This window comes from Rhagoletis zephyria, unplaced genomic scaffold (assembly GCF_001687245.7).
Source record: "Rhagoletis zephyria isolate East Lansing unplaced genomic scaffold, Rhagoletis_zephyria_1.1 Rzeph_scaffold_00668, whole genome shotgun sequence".
Lineage (NCBI taxonomy): Eukaryota > Metazoa > Arthropoda > Insecta > Diptera > Tephritidae > Rhagoletis > Rhagoletis zephyria.
The window spans coordinates 113,790-132,317 of NW_016157752.1; positions in this window are offsets into that span (position 1 = coordinate 113,790).

Consider the following 18,528-nt stretch of genomic DNA (forward strand, 5'->3'; position numbering starts at 1 on the left):
GATTACCATAAAGGTGGGTACATAATGATATATGTATGTATGTACGTACATATGTATGCAGATATATGTTCATTTGTGTGCACATTCACAAGCAAAAAAATTTCGCAACTTTTTTGTTATACAAGCTTGAAATATGACCCCGAGACTGCAAAGAAATCCTATTTGAGTGACAGTCAAAAAATATACAGAAATATCTGGATCGTCATGGTTATGCTTATTTAAAAGTATTAAAAAACTTAATTTTTTCGATAAATTGAGTTAGGTACTTTTTTTTTGATAACATGTATTACTTTAGGTTTTTTACTTCATATTTAGCTCTGTTCTTTTTTTACCCATTTTTGAACTGATTTTGTATCTCTTGCATTGTAATTTTAATCAGTTCAGAATAAGTCTCCGTACAGTGTATTTTTTAACATTTCCAATGTTTTCCATAATAAATTTGTTTCGTTAATTTTTTATAGAAATATACATAGTTCATGCTGCATGGCATATAAATTCAAGGTTTTTACAAAATTTTTAAAAATTCGACAAATTTTCTGCAAGATTTTAAACAAAATTTTTTGTTTTTACATATTTTTGAGTATGCAGTCTTGCATTTTGTGGCTATAAGCTACCCTTGATTTTTGAGAGCTTTTTTCGCTGATTATGTTACACATTTTTCTCCATATAACGAATTTGTTAAAATTTTTTTTGTATGAGGAAAAATGCCGGAGAGCGCCAGTAAAAAAATTCTCAGAAATTAACGCTAGCTTATAGCCAGTTAAAACTGGCAATACACAACTACATACGCAAAAAAAATTAAAAATTTTTTTTTAAAGTTGAAAATTTTGGTGAAAATTTGTCGAACTTTTAAAAATTTTGTAAAAACTTAAAATTGAGTGAACTACAAAACTGCATATAATTTTTTTTTGAAGTTGAAAATTTTGGTTAAAATTTGTCGAATTTTCCAAAATTTTGTAAAAACTTAGAAACATTAATTTATATGCCATTTGATGTAAAATGAACTATATTTCTATTAAAAATCAACGAAAAAAATTTATTACGAAAAACATTGCAAATATTAAAAAAAAAACACTGCACCGAGACTTATTCTGGTGGGTGTATGTACAATAGTTCTTAAATCATTTTTTAATCCACCTGTTCATATTGTTTTTATTTCAAAATTAAATTTTTTAATTCACTCTGTCCACCTTCAGCGTCACTATGCCAGCAACCAAAAAAAGAAAAACACAAAAATTAACAATTGTTTCAGCCTTCACTTTTGACTTCAGCCACAAAACACAAAAACAGACGAAAGAAACACGAAAATTAACTCCAAGTCCGGCTGCATTGACGGTCGAGGAAGAAAATTATAGCCAGGAGACAAGCCACATTGCATACCGCCGCATGCACACACACACACACACACACACACACACACACACATATACTATACTCGTATACATAGCCAAACACTTGTAGCCAAACTTCCACGAAGCCAAAGGCAAGACAAGACACAGCCTCACTTGTGCAAGTATTTATGTACCGTTTTTTTTCTTCTTTTTTTTTGTTTAATCAATTCCAATTTAGTGTCTGTTCGTTTGTGTGTCTGTTTGTGTCTACAACAAAAAAATCGTCACTCTTTACTTGCGCCTTCCTTCACCTTTCCACACACTTGAACAGCGTTCTTCTTGGCCACAACTCTACTGTAGAGAGGCAAATAATACTTCATTTTTTTCAAGCGAACGTCGACGAAAGAAACCTGTTCGTACACAAGCAAATTCACCTCCTATAAATGTGTGGAATCGTCAGTATGTTTTCTACATCCCACTGGGAAAAGGGAAAATAGGTAATCCATGTTTTCTTTCAGCTTTTAGTACCAAAAATTGTCATCATTACCAATGTAATGTATTGGTAAAGCATAAAATGAACAGCTCCGATTACGCCGTAGCTATTTCCGATCGCTGAACTACTCCCAGCGACTGCTCTACATTCTACATATCTTACTTGGTAAAGCAGCTCAGAAGTATGTAGTTATGTATGTCTGGTACCAAATGTAAATTCTAAATTTCTACTTCCATAAGGCGCCTTCCGCGTCTTTGTTAAAGTAAGAGAGATTCGGCGGGGAAGTAAGTAGTAACGACCTCCAGGCGAAGTATCAGATCCTGGTAAGGCATTATTACGTGCTCCTTCATATTTCCTACGGGGTATATGAATACATGCTTATGTGTGTGAAAGTATTTCTTTCATCTTTCGCCTCATTTCGTTGGATTTGGTTTCGTTTTAGGTTTCGAAATTTAGTTTGCTAAAATTTTAGTTTTAGATTTTTATATCACTAGGCAACATTATTTATTTGTTTGATTTGGTTTCGAAAAGCTATTCTTTACTGCCACGCCTCACCCATGTGGTTGTGTTTGTGGCGCGCTGGGACCCGCTACGTAAAACGACAAATCTACTGAAAGGATTAATATAATTTCAAATAGTGATCTCTCGATTTACCCGAAATGCTTGAGCCCTCTATAAGGTAGGTGCTTCTATGTTATAAAGAAATACAAGGCGGATGCCGTCGCAGTGCAGATTTAATGTAATGAACGGAGTGTGGTTACATAAAATTCAAGCGCGGGGACTGCGACACCTTATCTCCAGGTTCACCCCCATGAGCAGTGCGAAATTTTAGCGTTCCCGACAACATTTCCGTCGATTTAGGGAGGCTGATCGGCTTCACTACGGCACGACACATGGTGGTTATTGGTACCAGATATCGTACGTAGAACGTACGTGACTTAGGGAGACGATAGTTCGATATCCAAAAGCTGTAGTCTCAGCTCAGTCTAAAAAACCAATCCTCACCGCTGGATATAAATGAGCAGTGGGACTCCATCTGCCAATCACTTCGTACTGCAGCAAAAAAAGCTCGGTGTGACATGGAGTAGCGCGTGGAGAAGCGGAAGAAACATAGACAGAAGAAAAGATAGGCAGAAATATGTGAGTGTTGCGAGCTTGAAATGCTGGCGGCCAGGAAGCCGAAAATTCTGTCAGGTTAAACGGTTTTAAGACTGGTTTAAGCTGCTGTAAGGGCGAAGCTGGGAATCTGGTAACCGATTTTCAGAGCACATTCGAGGTATAATTTCTCAGCGCCTTAAGTAGTGGACCCGGACAGATTGCGCATTTGACGAAAAGGAACCCAACCCATATAGAGAGCCGAGGCTCACGTCCCTTCAGGCGAAGCGAAAACAGCAATAATGCAACTTAAAATCAGCAAAGGCTCAGGGCCGACGATATGCCAGCTGAGCTCTTGAAGCCGGCGACGAATAACTAGTTGGCCAACTCACAAGTAGGATGATCTTGCTGTTTGCGGCATTTACGCGGGATAAGCGTTAACATATGAAAGGCAGAAACCCTTCATGAACCAGATGATTCAACCGCAACATTGTGGCATCAGACCTATCATATCAAACTCACCATTGAACAGATTTTCGCAATCTGTGGTGAACGAAGTCTAGATCTATGCTTCTGGAGATTGTGTTTAGCTCACTAAGGCCTCTTGTAATGGAAGCAAAGTGAAAATAATTTGATTTGGCAACTTTTCATAAAACGAAGGATGAAACGCAGTGGTACTGTAAGGAATGTTGAAGCTTATCTGCTCAAGAAGATCTGGACAATTGACGAGACCACAGACCATGTCGTAGTTAAACATTACGGACAGTATACATAGTGCGCCTTGAAGTTAGTACCGTGAACCGTAAAACAATAGAGGTTCTACTAACTTAAGCGACTGAAGAGCGAAATGAATTAATTGACGTTGAAATCCTTCGATTATGTGGGATTGCGTGGATTAAATCGGTTTATCCAAACAATTGGTTCATTTTCCAACCTTGACCTAACTTGGGAGTCGATTTCTAGTATAAGGACCTTCGAAGCCCAGCATGGCGCCGTATATGTATAAGCTACATTAGGAAATTTCTTCGGTGCAATAAATATTTAAAACGCTTCTTAAAACTTTTCAATTAGTCTTATTTCTATACTGAGGGAATTATTTACGAGCAAAAACGATATTACAACTGCCAAATTGATCCCAGTGTGTAACTATATATAATTTGGTTGAGGTTGGCTAATACGACCTAACCTAATTTACCCAGCTTTAGGACACTCCTTATACCTTTTTAAGTGTATGATGTTTTTTTGTTTTTTTTTGGAATTAAAAAGTTGATTTTTTTTTTTTATTAAAATTAAATAAATTTTTTAATATTAATTTATAGTTTTTATTTTCCGCGTTTTTATTAAAATTAAGGTTTTCACAATTTACTACTTTATTTTTGTTATTAAAAATAAAGTAAGTCCTGAGTTTTTATTTTTTGGAGGGACCGAAAATAGTGATTTTTATTTTTAGATCATTGCAAAATTGTATTTTTTTCATTAAAGAAATAATCGCTCAGTTGGGTCTTTTTTTTTTAGGTGAAATTTAATCTTTAATTTGTTATTTTGAATTTTTCGATCAAATATAGTCGTTATTTTATTAATTTTTCTTTTTTTTTTCTTTTTAACCATTATAATGTGGACTGCATTTTTATGATCGTTTAAAATCTTTTATGATCGGAAATATTAAACCTTGAAATAACGGTTAAGGTACAATCAAAAAAAGAGAATCCTAAACTAACAGTCAAATTTAATCGGAGAAAACGGAAGTCAAATTTTGACGATTCGATTATTCGCCTGTTCCCATAAAATCATGAAAAGTGTCAAGCAATCAGCTGTTGCACAAAAATTACAAAAAAATTGTACGTTGTCGAGTTGATAGCGAAAAATATTACCGTAGTGTTACTGTTTCGTCTACAATTTAATGTACCTGGCGAACATTAAACTTTTAATTGATTGCCTTCAATTGTTTTTTGTGTTCCCGTACTTTTTGGTTACTTTAGTACTTTTTAGTTATTCACACAACAAAAACATTCAGCTTATCTGGATTTAAAATTTTTTAATTCTAAAAATATTTTTAAAAAGTTGTAGACCTTTTTTAATTTTAGCAAAATTTGTATACATTTTATTTCTGCCGGAATTTACTTCTTATTAGTTTTAAGGTGTTTCCGCGAATGTTTAAGTCACCCTTTTTAATTTACTTTACTAGTTATTAACCGACTTCAAAAAAAGAGGAGGTTATCAATTCAGTGGATTTTTTTTCATGTATGTTACCGCATATGTTACTGCATATCTATATCTATCTATAATTCTTCTTTTAAAGGTAAGGTGGTACCTCAGGGGCGGTCTCGTACTAATTTGGTTTAGATACGATCATTGGATAATGAAGAAATTAACGCAACTCTTAAATGTTTACATGAGAATTGTAGTCGGTTTTTAATTTTTGTTTAAAATTTACATGTTATTTTTATTAAAAAATTTTCTTAACCATTTTTACTCGCCACTTTTTAATAGATTGCTTCACGTTTCCCCACTCTCATTCGAAAGTTTTAAAATTTTCATAAAAAAGATGAACGCTGTTAATTTTTCTATGATTTTTAATTATTTATTCTAATTAATTTTAAGCACTACAACAAGAATATTAAACTTATCTGGATTTCAAACTTTTTTATGTTGTCAAAATACATACATAGATATGTTTAAAATATTTGAGAATCTTTTTTTTTTTTTAAGTAAGAAAAAATTTCAGAAATTTTATTTCTGCTTAAATTTACTTCTTAAAGGTTCTAAATTGTTTTCCCGAATTTTTAACTCACTTTCCTTTAATTTATTTTAATAGTTTTTGTTGATTTTTTTTTAATTTTCATGTTTATTGCTCGTTTTAATTTTACAGTATATCCTTTATTGCACGCACATTTTTTATGCTTCAAACTTAATTCGGTTAATTCGGTTTTCACAGTTTTCATTTTATTGCTACCGCTGATTCACTATTTTCATAGCTGTGGAATTTTCCAATACCTTTACGCCACTGCAACCCTTTTCACTACCGTAAAATACCCATCTAATAGAGTTTCAAATAAATCCAGCCACTGCAGCATTTACTTTACATACATACATACACGACACACACACACACTCATACAAGTGTAAATACATTCTCTACATTCTCTACTTGCTCGTACAACGTCTTACCCCTTTGCTTTTTCTCCAAACAGCTATACTCGTACATACAACTTGGCTCTATAACCCTAACGCTAAGTATTTGGTCTCGTCTCGCCCCGTCTGCCATGGCCTATACTGCCGCCTAGTTGCCTAGTCAGCACAGCTACATACTTGCATACATACAACCATGCATAAACACACACACACACACACACACACACACACACATTTTCCTCTAACCTGGCATACTCCCTCTGGTATCAGCAAGAAAGCCATGAAAAAAAAAATCATAAAAAAAAAATCTTAGAAAAAACAAAAGCTATAAGTTGAAACTCCAACTCGCTTGGTGGTGCTGCCCAAACGGCAGTTGAAATGTGTTTTTCTACATTCTGTTTTGAAATAGGAGCTGAAGCCAGTGCAGCTACCAAATCGCTCCTCAAGTAGTCCCAATCTCTACCCACACGACTGTGACTACGACTATGGAGTACGGCCAAGACGACGACAACGCCGACGAAAGCGACTTCGACAACGACAACGACAACGACAACGACTATGCTGACACGGTAAACGTTGAACGATGCTAGAAAATTGTCGAAATCGCTTCGATCATGCAAACATATAGACAGTTGTATAGTAGCTAACATAGATACTGCTAGAAAAAAATAGCCATAGGCACGTATTCTAAGTACAACAGACACATAAACCATACTATTTCAATGTATGTGTGATTTTCTATTCAACTTCGCATACTAGTCTACTTGTCAGAGTGCAACAGACGTGAGTTCGCTACACGAGTTCGCAAGTCGAGACATAAACGAAAAAATGAACGTCCAAGCAGCAGAGCTCACCAGCCTCACCAATCGGCAGACCATTCCACCGTTCGCCCGCCCGCTCTTCGTCCGTCCGCACGTCTGTCGGAGATGAGATGCAATTGATTGAGTTGGAGAGTTGGCCGTTTGACGGCGCAACAAGTTCAAATAAGATACGCTCACTGGCATCCCAACAACTCCGTACTACTTCACCACAAATCCCACCATGCTGCTGTTTAACACGCGGCTGGTTCCGCCCCCCCCTCCCAAGCGCTAAAGCTAGCGAAGCAAACCTTTCGTGCGACGGCCTGCCCTTTAGCCGTCGCACACACAACCTTGTCCAGGTTCTGCACCTTTCCATCGCCGCCACCGCTGCCGCTACTGCGCACTTTAATCTTCTTAAACCTAAACTCACACTAATATACTATTTCTTGTTGTTGTTGTTTCTCACACATACACAGTATATAGTTGGTGTTGTTGTTGTTGTTGTTGTAGACTCTCTTATATATATATTAGTAACCGTATTGTATTCCACACAACTGCACTGAGCACACAGATAATTAAGCAAACAAAACAAAAAACGTTCGGAAAAAAATCCAACAAAAAAAACCAATCCGTCCGTATGGTTTAACACAACGTCGTTCGACCGTTCCGACTTTCTACAGGTGCGTTTTCGACGATCAACTCTTCAAGACTAATCCGAGAGTCGCACCGTTGGGGGCAACGAGCCCACAAAACCTTTTGTACCCAACGAGAGAGTGCTCACTTTTTATTCACCTCACCCATACTCACCAGCCCATATGATCTTCATAGCGTGGCCTCTTTGTCAGATTCACGCTCACAAAAGCGAAGCACACTCAGCCAAGTTACAAGCCAAAAGAAAACGAAAAAAAAACCAGTTGCAACGTAAGACAAAAGAGGCACCGCTGAGCCACCGGTTGACTGGATTGACTTGACTACTGGTGGTGCCGCTGTTGCCACTGACACTGCCACCGTCACTACACGAGAGTAGGAGCGTAATGCCGTTGTTTTTGTTGTTGTCATCTACTGGTTTTCCAATCGGTTGTTTTGCTTGTTTTCCTTTGAGTTTCATGTGAGCAGCCGAGATGCCATTGTACGTTTGAGTTGCGCGTTCATCTCGTTTCATGCGATTGTCGGGCTCCTTCCTCTCTTAGCGTTCTGCAATCGCTCCACAAGGTAATTTAACTGCCCGTTACCTGTTCAACAAGCCAAGCCGTGGCTGAGCGTATGGCGCAAAATGTCTGTTCACAACTTGGCTAGTAGGAGAGAAACAAGTTTTGAGTTTGCTTTTACTCGTCGCGTTGGCCAGCATATGTGATGAATTTGTTAGCTCTTATTTGTTTATAGTTCGGTTGTTTGTACTCAGCGTTTGTCCGTCTGTCGCTGTGTCCATTAGTCTATATACTTTGTCTGACTGTCTCAGCGTTTGTCGGACGGAGCCCCATTCATTTGTCGGTTGGTGTGCTCGTTCGTCTGTTGATTCATCTATTCGGCCGTCAGTTGGTTAGTCTTTGCGTCTATTTGTCGGTTGCGACCGCATATACGATACGTTAGCGGCGTGGAAACGGCTTAAAAACCAGAAGAATTCAGTATAACGAATTGTGAGAGTAACGATAAAACACATACACCTATGCACTCACACATTGGAAATATATGAAAACACATAAACCAGTAAAATGATACAAAATAACAGCAACTGGAAATAACTCTAAGATATTACCACCAGACATTGACGCACAGTGGGAACGAAACTTGCCAGTCGTTGGTATTTATTTTTTTTTTTTTGTTACTTGAAATGCTGTGGTGTGGACTAGGGTGGTCCTTAAAATATTAATATCATGGCGGCATCCCTTTATTTTATTCTACCTATGAAATAAAGCAATTCAAGAAATTTACAAAATTAAAAATAAAAAATTTTGGGCCCTTGCAAGGGTTTGAATTTTTTATGTTGTGAAATCGAGAAAACTTCGACAAAGTTTTGACTTTGACCAGCTAAAAAATAGCAAGTTTATTAATTTATATGAATAGGTTTCAATAATTTGTCAAATTTATCCGATTTCACGTCAAAATGTTGAAAAATTCTTGCACTTTTTAATATCCAAATCCAGGTAGCGACCTCTAAATCTTTTATTAAAATTTTTCTAATTTTCCTGTATGTTTTTAATTTGTACTTGGAACAAAATAAAGAAGTGCCCCATACAAAATATAGATGCTGGTTTTTTAAGGACCACCCTAGTGTGAACGGATAAGGTAGATAGGCGGTGTTCAACCAAATTCTGTAATAGGGCGTTCTTGAAAAATGGCTGCCCAGTTAGGACGATCTTCCACTCAGCCGTCGATATGTAATAAGGTTTTAAGAAAGAAATTTGAAAGTAAGCTCGTATTCCAAGCAATGCGAAAATGTTTAATTCCCTTCCTAACGTAAACTAATCCATAACTAATTATGAGTTGCGCATTCGCTATCGAATACCGTGATGCCAAAATCAAATTTGGATTCGAGATTGCCACTTGTCTATCTGAGAAAATATGGATTTGCTTTCTCGCATGCGAGCGATGTTTCAAGTGTCTCACCCTCTCCTTCATAGTATACGTGGCCCGGTAACCCGATAGGCGCAAGTATACGATGAAATTGAGTTACTCAAGAAAATGCATGAACCCTAATTTCATCTTTGAACCGTCGGTAAGGTCAACCATGCCCTTGCAAGTAGTCTCCACAACTTATGTTTGGTCCAGACCTCATGAGACTCACTCATGGCAACAATGATATAAATGACGGTTTCTGCTATGCTTGATCCTATAATTGGCTCTGGTCCAATTGGACGCTCCAAACAATTCCAATTCGTCAATTCATGAGTCAGTTCGTTGCCTGAATATCAGAGCGTCTCCGTGCTAACAGAAATTTAAGCTTGCTCAGTTTTGCAAGAGAGTTTTAACTTATTGAACTATTCTTGAAGCATTGCGAACACTAAAAATGGCAGAACGCCAAAATCGTGATCTGTTATCTGTTACCACTCGATTTTTTTTTTATCAAGGTAACTAAGTAGTTCACTGTATTCTTTTAGCCTTAAGCAATTGAAATTTTGGTTGCACAATTTTATTAGTGATGTGCTCAGTCGATACTTTCAAGTATTGATCGATACTCAGTACCGATTTGAGAAGTATGCAATTCTTTCGATATTCGGTACCGAAACGTTTAGGCTTCCAATAAGAACACATGTAGACCATAAAATAAAAGCGGTTCAGGGAAGCCTGCCTTGCCTATCATTGGCAATGGTGTAGGGGCTAATAGAGATGTTAATGCTGATTTAAATGAAAAATATATACAAATTTTTCATCGCCAAAATGCGGAAAAACTCTTCCTTATTTGAAAAATTTTTTCTAGATAAATCGGACAATGTTATCTTTGTAAGCCTGAAAGACTTCTTCATCCGTCAAAGCATTTTTTTTTTACATTTTAGATTTACGAAGGTTGAAACTATCAAATGGTATTTTACTGTTGCCATAAGGTCCGATGGCAATATATTAATATTGGTTTCCATATTGGTCAACTTTTGGAAAAGGATCATCTTATTCGTACTAATTGTTAATCGGAAAAAAGTCGATGCAGCTTGCTTTACAGATATAATGTTGAAAATTATGTCAAAAAGCAGCAATTATATATAGACGGTATTGGGTACTGAAAAGGAAGTATTGGGTACCACCCAAATCTTTTTGAACTATTGGGCACAGAGTATTGGGTACTGGCAATTCAGCACATCACTAAATTTTATTTTATTGTTTAGGCACTCTTTCATTTATCTACCCATCAATTCCGCTACGAACTGCTTATCTCACCCACCATATTCACCAGATTTAGCCCCCAACGAAAATTTCCTGTTTGCAACCCTTAGGAAATAGTTGGGTGGTAAGAGATTTGGGTCGAATCAATCACCAAAACAAACGGTTATTTTGAAGGCTTTGAAAAAAACCCTACTACTATGGTAGGAATTTAAAAAAAGCTGAACTAAATGTATCGAACTAAAAGGAGACCTCATATGCACATATATATGTTGAGAAATAAAACGGTTTGTTGCCGAAAAATATATCTTTTATTTAAAAAGTCACTCATTTCTCAAACTGTCGTCATATATTTGCTATGCTACTGAGTATTTAAGGCCGGCACTGGTTAAATTGGGTAGCAACATGTCTGGACCTACGATGCTATGATGAGACTGGATTACAAAAATTAGCGGATAACTCTTCTGGAGCGGCCGTTGTTGTAGTTTCAATTGCGAGATGTGATTTATAACGGCACGTTCTGAGTGCTGATTGGGGTGCATTAAGCACTCGTCACGTCACCGGGTCGCGGAATCCGGCCTTATTTCACACTGGAAGGCAGGTAAAGAACTTCCAGAGCATGAGTCATGTTTATGAACATTTGAGCAGGCCAAATTTTTAAGTAGGCTTTTCTAAGCCTGTAGCTATTTATATGTATGTACTTATAAGCATATCAAACATCTACACTCTTCGAAAGTATTTTTATATCAGTGACAATTGATGGCTTTAGTTGACCTAAATATAAGGATAACTCCTTAAATCCATGTTCAAGATGAGGGGAAGTAGCGACCGAGAAGGTATTGTTGAGGTTACTGACGGGCCAGTTTGATCATTTAAACGCCTGTTTAAGGTCATAATTCAAAGAACTTCGTGGTGAGCCGATCTTAAATTTGAAAAATAAATAATAAAAGAAAACACCAGCTCCATTGCTGGCCCACTGTATTGCTCGTCGTTTGTTTGTTTTTCTACGACCACCTCGACAGCTCGATCGAAGAGGAGGTACGTACGCTTTACTTGACGAACGTTGGTGATGTTGGTCATGGCGGTAGAGTGAATGGTGAATGGAGAGAGGGGCACATCGAGGTAGCGCGACCGTGGCGTGGTGTGCTTGACTCGTTGTGAGCCGCGGTGGTGCACTGTTTGCTCGGTCGCTCCATTGCATGGTTGCATGGTTGCATGGATTACCTACCCTCCAGTATATAAAACTTGATACTGCTACCATTTTATGACCGTTGCTGCTGCTGGCTGCCAACTGCCGATTGCTGCTGTTTTGGCTGTTGGTTGACGATGGCTATGTTGTTGTTTTGGAAATGGTATTGAAGTTTTTGTTGTTACTTTTGTTAAAAACATACGACATGTTGCTATTGTTTGTGTAATTTTTTCTCTTTTTTACCTTTTTTTTTTAGGTGTTGTTGTTGCTGTTAATTTTTTTCTGTCGTGTTTTTGTGGTTGTTGTATGTCTTTTTGTAGTTGCCTACCGCGGCTGCCGTTTTGCTACTCGCTGCTGCTGATTACTGTCTGTTCGGTTGTCACTTCACTCAATATGCGTCGCTATTGTTGCTGTTGTTGCACACATTATTACTGGCATATTTCGTGGCTATTATCAGTTGCGTTTTGTTGGTGCGATGATTATTGCGTTCATAATAGTTTGTTCTTACCTTGCACATGGCGGTGACGGCGATAGCGTTGGAGGTCTCCATGTATGTAAGATACGTGGAGCTACCACATAAATGTATGGATGTACATTAGACCGTACCACATCACAAGCAACTAAAAAAAAAAAGTTCGCCATTTACACTTTACGGTGACCATTCGGCCATATTTGTTTTTATATTTTGTAAATAGTTTTACAGGAATAATATATGTAAATACTTCCATAGCAAAGATTTTATGATTTTCGGAGAGCTTCAATTTACTCACATTAGGGTGGCTCGTTAGGCTGTTAAGAACTGAGTGTGCTGGGTAAGTACTAAAACGGGGTACTTGAGATCAATGAACTTTGAAGCAAAGAAGTTGCTTCCTTGACACAAAAACGCAGATATATCGTACTTTAAGTTAAGACTCTTAATGTCGAAGATATGATGAACAATGTAGAATGGATACTCTACTTTTGTCAAAAAAATTCCAAAGGTACATACATACATATATCAGCAGTTAATTTCATTTAAAGAAATGCCTAATGTGACCAACTATTTCATAGCTCAAAGAAGTACAGGTTAGGTTGGGTTAAGTGAACGTAGTGAGCCAATTACGAAATTTCAAATGCGGCTAATTTCGATCCCTGAGAGCTCAGTGTTTGTTCAGAAGTACCGTCCAAAATGCTTCCATCTTAGCCTCGCGGAGGTTGGACAGTCTAAGAGAAAGTGTGGAGATGATTCTACTTCATCTTCCTCTTGACAGCTGATACAAAAGGATCAGTTGAAATTCCTAGTCTCACCGCAAGAATACCAATCGCACAATGGCCTGTCAGAACACCCATCACTAGCCCTTAAGAGGTAACGTGTTTTAAAGTGTCCTATAAAAACATTTGGTGCATCAGAAAAACGTCTTCTTTTCCTTTTTATGTCAAAAAAGGATCCGGTTTCCCTTAGCCTAATAGCAGTTCGTGCTGCGACAATTCTGTCTGCAATATCCGCAGGCGCCGTGATAATCTTCATGCGTGAAGGCTTCCTCTGACCACTTTACCAATGTAATCAGTGTAATCAGTATTCACCGACCTTTTCTTGCAACATACATATTGAGCTCTTGAAAAACAGTCACGAGGAATCGCGCAACACTCACTACCCTCCAAGCCTTGGGGATGTACCCGGTCCTCACGCAGTTCGCATAAATAGGATCTAACCAATTGCACGACACCTTCAGAGTCCTTTGCAGTCGGTTCCTGGCGATTTTAATGGTTTGAACAAATTTATCCCCCAGGCAATGTGACGATTGCCCAAAAGATCGGAGAAGTTCAGGACCTGGGGAAGCGACAATTTTCGAATCGCTATCGCACTTTTTGACACAAAAAAATTTATATCGTGCGCCAAAAAGTGCGTGCGATAGCGATTCGAAAATTTTGTGCTAACTGGTTAATGTACATATACATACATATATACATTTACTTTCTTACTTCCACAGACATCACTAGCTGGCTGCCTGGCTCAGTGAGGAAGCTGGGCGACAGATCGCTCCCTCTAATTTCGATATGTGTGCGTCGTAGGTGTGTGTGCCTGTGCGTGCTGTCGCCTGTGCAAAAACACAACTGCCAAAATATGCAACAGTAATGTGGCAAGGCTGCTATCTACATACATTGGAGACAGCTATGGCGGCCGAGAGATACTATGTATGTATGTACATAGGTGAATCTTGCAGATATTTTCATATGAATAATTTTTTCACCTCCAAAGGTGCGCGCGTGTGTATTTGTGTTTCTGTGAAAAAATGAGTAGCAAACGAAATTATCTCTTCTTCGACTTTCTCGACAGCGCGTCCGTCAACTCCGTTCTTATTTTTTCTTTGGCTCTTCTTATTTGCTCCTTTCTGTCATACCTTGCTGCCTTTCTGATTGAACTCTCCCGGTTTGAACTCCGATCGTTAGCGATCATCATCGAGGATCGCTGGCAGATCGCTAGAGCCCACGTGAATTTGTGTCTGCGCACCGGTTCGCTTGCTACCAGCCAGGTATTTATATTCTCAGCTGTCAGCATGGTTGCAAAGACACAGTAAATCTTTCGATTACTTCAGCTAGACGCCTACACACATACACGCTCACGCTGAAATTTATGCTTACATACACACATTACCACCTTTATGAGCGGTGTTTATCGCTTCCGCGCGGGATATCAACTACCGAAAAATGGAAGAAAACCATGCGGAGATATGTCTCTATGCATATTAGGGTGGTCCACAAATGCATGTGAAAAAGTAAAGTCGAAATTTTAATGCTCTCACCCCCTAGGATTGTGCTATACCGAAAAAAAATTATACCCCTGTTTTTTGTTTTTGTAAATAAAAAAATATTTAGCGGTTGCTCAAAGTTTTCCATGTATTTTATATGGCGAAAAAAAAACACTTTTCGTAGAAATTGTATGGAATTCTTGAAAATCAATATTTTTCGTTCAGAAAACTTTATTTCTCTTCAGGAGACTTCCAAGAATTCCATATTATTTCTACGAAAACTTGTTTTTTTTCCATATAAAATACATGGAAAGCTTTGAGCGCTTTGAGCGACCTCCAAATATTTTTTTTTTCAAAATAAAAAAAAAAATAAGGCAAAGTTTTTGTCGACAAAGAAGAATCCTAGGGGGTGAGAAAATTTAAATTCCGACTCTACTTTGTACCACCCTAATATTCATACATACATATGTACGAATGTATGAAAAAAGAACGACAACCGACCGCGAACAGTAGTGCGACTAATTTGATGAAAAAACAGAAACAAAAACACAGAAACAAAAACACAGAAAACATAAACAACGAAAGCAATAACCATCGCTGTAATAAAAATGAAAAATGCACAAGAAAATTGAAAAATGAAAACTACTGGTAATTACTTATCTACGAATGTGGAAATAAAACACACCTACACGCTTACATGCATATGTACATACATTCGTATATATTTATTTACGTCGATTTTACGGTTTTTATAATTTTTTTGCTTTCACAAAGTTTTTTGTAACTAAATATTTAGCGCACGTGTATATGTAATTATAAGTTTTATATGCACATATTTTCTTTTTTACAAATTAACTAATGAAATCACGATTTAGTTGAAGCTTTTTATTTAGTTGATGAAATACAACAATACATTTCAATAAACGAATTAAATGCAGAGCAGCAGCTAGAGATGTGAATAAAGAAATGTGCATTCATACGACATAATTACGTACATACTTACATATCGTCACTAGCAGTAGCGTAGCCAGGATTTCGCGTAGGGGTGGGGGAATGAAAAAAAAACTTCAGCGATAGCTTAAAGGCGAGACCCTCAGTGGCTAGAGGCGTCGCACAGTGGCTAAAAAATGGAATTTTATGTTCACAATTCACTGGAGCCTTCATTTCTCAACCAACTTGATTATTATTTTTTTTTAATGAAAGCTTATACAATTTGCAAGAGACTAGTTGAGCTCGATTTTTAATTTTTTATTTGCTTATATTAAATTTTTTAGTGCGAATGCTGAAAAAGAGTAAATTTTGAAGAAGATCGATTCTCCTGTCCCAGTTAATAAATGTTACATAATAAAAACTAGTTTAAAACAACTGTGGGGTTCCCCCAAATTTAAACAAAATTTCACAAAAAAAAATTAGAATGTTAAAAAAATTTTCACCACAATAAAAAAAAATAAAATTTTTTTTTTTAGTTTTTAGAAAAATTTTCAATATGCAGTTTTAGCGACCATTAAATTTTAGTATAATAAAGTGCAAGTTTCAAGTGGCTAAGAGTTCGCGTTGATTTTTAATTTTTTTTTCGCTAACATTTCGAACACACCCTACGTATGTTTATATGTATGTTTTGTTTTAAACACACAGTCAACCACAAAAGTCTCGGCACANATTCAAAATTGATGGTTGCAACAATTTTTACCAAGAAATACGCTTATGATACAATTTTGGAAAATGGGCGTGGCACCGCCCACTTATGATCACATATATGTATCTCGCCAACCGTTCTAGCAATTTGAACCAAACTCGGTACGGTTATTGTGCTTGCCACATAAAAGCAAACCGTTGAAAATTATTGAAATCGGACTAAAATTACGACCGCTTTTCATATAACGGTATATTTCAAAAATGCTTGAAACTGACATATTTCGAAATTGAAGAACGCTAATTTACTTAAAATTTATACACCCCGGCTTATCGTGTAGTGGTAGCTTTCGGAAAGGTGGAAAACATATATTTAATAATTGCGCCGGGTATTTAATGTTCGTCTCCGCCCGAACTTAGACTTTCTTACTTGTTTTTTTGTAAATTCGTTATAAAAATATTATGAACTATATTTTTACGACAAAAAAATTTATATAGAAAATAATTAAACTTTGACCTAAACGCAGAAAAATTTAAATATTAAAAAAAAAAGTTTTAAACTAAACAGAAAAACTCAACAAATTTTAATAAAAATTTTAAACTCCACAGATTTTATAGAAAAAATTTGGATTGTACCTATATACAGTTTTGTAGCGCAACACGGTTAACAAAAAAAAAAAAATACCAAAAGCAACGAGTTCTAAAAAATCTGGCAAAAGGGTTTTAAATTTTTATGAATTTTTTTTTTCTGTTTAGTTTAACATTTTTTGAAAATTTTTCGAGTTATTCTGGACAAAGTTGAATTATTTGTTGTATAAATTTTTTTTGTCGTATATAAAGTTTACAGTTTTGCAGATGGTTTAAAAAATTTGAATTTTGTTTTTTTTTATGGTACGAACTATCTATATTTGTATAAAAAATTAGCGAAATATAAAAATTTTTGTGGTTGACTGTATGTAAAGAAATCCTCCCCAGTGGCCCAACTGTAAAACATTGGTCTAGAAAAAATAAAGGGAAGGTCATGATTTACATTTACCATTAAACAAAGGTTACCAGAAGTTAAAACATTCTTGAATGCTAAAACGTTTCTAAATAAAAAAAAAGAATAATAATAAAATATTGAACTCAATTTTATATTGTAGGTAAGCTGCTCTGATTCCCATGACCACATTTCCTGCTTTGTAACCCACATTCAAATTTAAAATTTTAATATTGAATTTATTCCACCTTGTACTTTTGATCAAAACATTTTATTATCATTATTTTATTTATTAATTTATCTACTCACAATAAGGTGTAATAATAACTACACAATGCAATATTATTTTTTTCCATTTGCTTTTTACATACATACATCATAGTTAACATTTTACATATCTACATACATACATACATTTATTGGCATAATTCTTCCCGTTTTCTTTGGCATATTTAAACTAAGTCACATTTACTTGTAAAAAAATATTGTAAATAAAAAAAACGTGAATACATATACACATACATACATACATACAAATGTATAACAGTTTACTTACACATATACATATATTTACATATAAAAAATGCAAGCGAACGCTAACAGCAGTAGCACCGTAACTCAGTAAAGACCTCAAATATGAAGTATGTATGTCGGTATGAATGTGGCCATACATGATCGTATTCATAGTAAATGCGGTGGCAGTCGGCGTATGCAACACGGCACGCACTCGTGTCATAAAAACAAAAAACAAAAAAACAGAACAGAAATAAGGCAGTTTGTGGTAAGCACAGTGGGTTAAAAGTTATAAAAAAATTGGTTAAAATGTTCTAAACAGGGAGCGCAAATAACGGTTATTTTTTAAGTTCAACTAAAAGATAAAAATCACGTTGAAAGAGAGTTTTAAGTTCTATAAAAAATAATATTCATTCCGTTTTTAATTAAAATTTTGCGAAAAAACAATTTGCATTTTCGTAAAAGTTACAGCTGCTATTTCGGAGATCACCACATCTCCTCATCAGACTTCTTCAACTGGGATTCAATCCAACGACTACACATAATTTTTATGTTTTTATAAAGCAAATGTACACAAATGCTCCAGTTCCAGGAAACTGCTGAGCTTTATCACCAAAGCCGCTTTGGTGTTATTGCCACAAAAAGAAAAAAAAACAAGTAAGAAAGTCTTAAGTTCGGGCGGGGCCGAACATTAAATACCCGGCGCAAGTATTACATATATGCCTTTTCACCTTTCCGAAAGCTACCGCTACATGGTAAGCCGGGGTGTATCAATTTTGAATAAATTAGCGTCCTTAAATTTCGAAATATTGACGTTTCAAG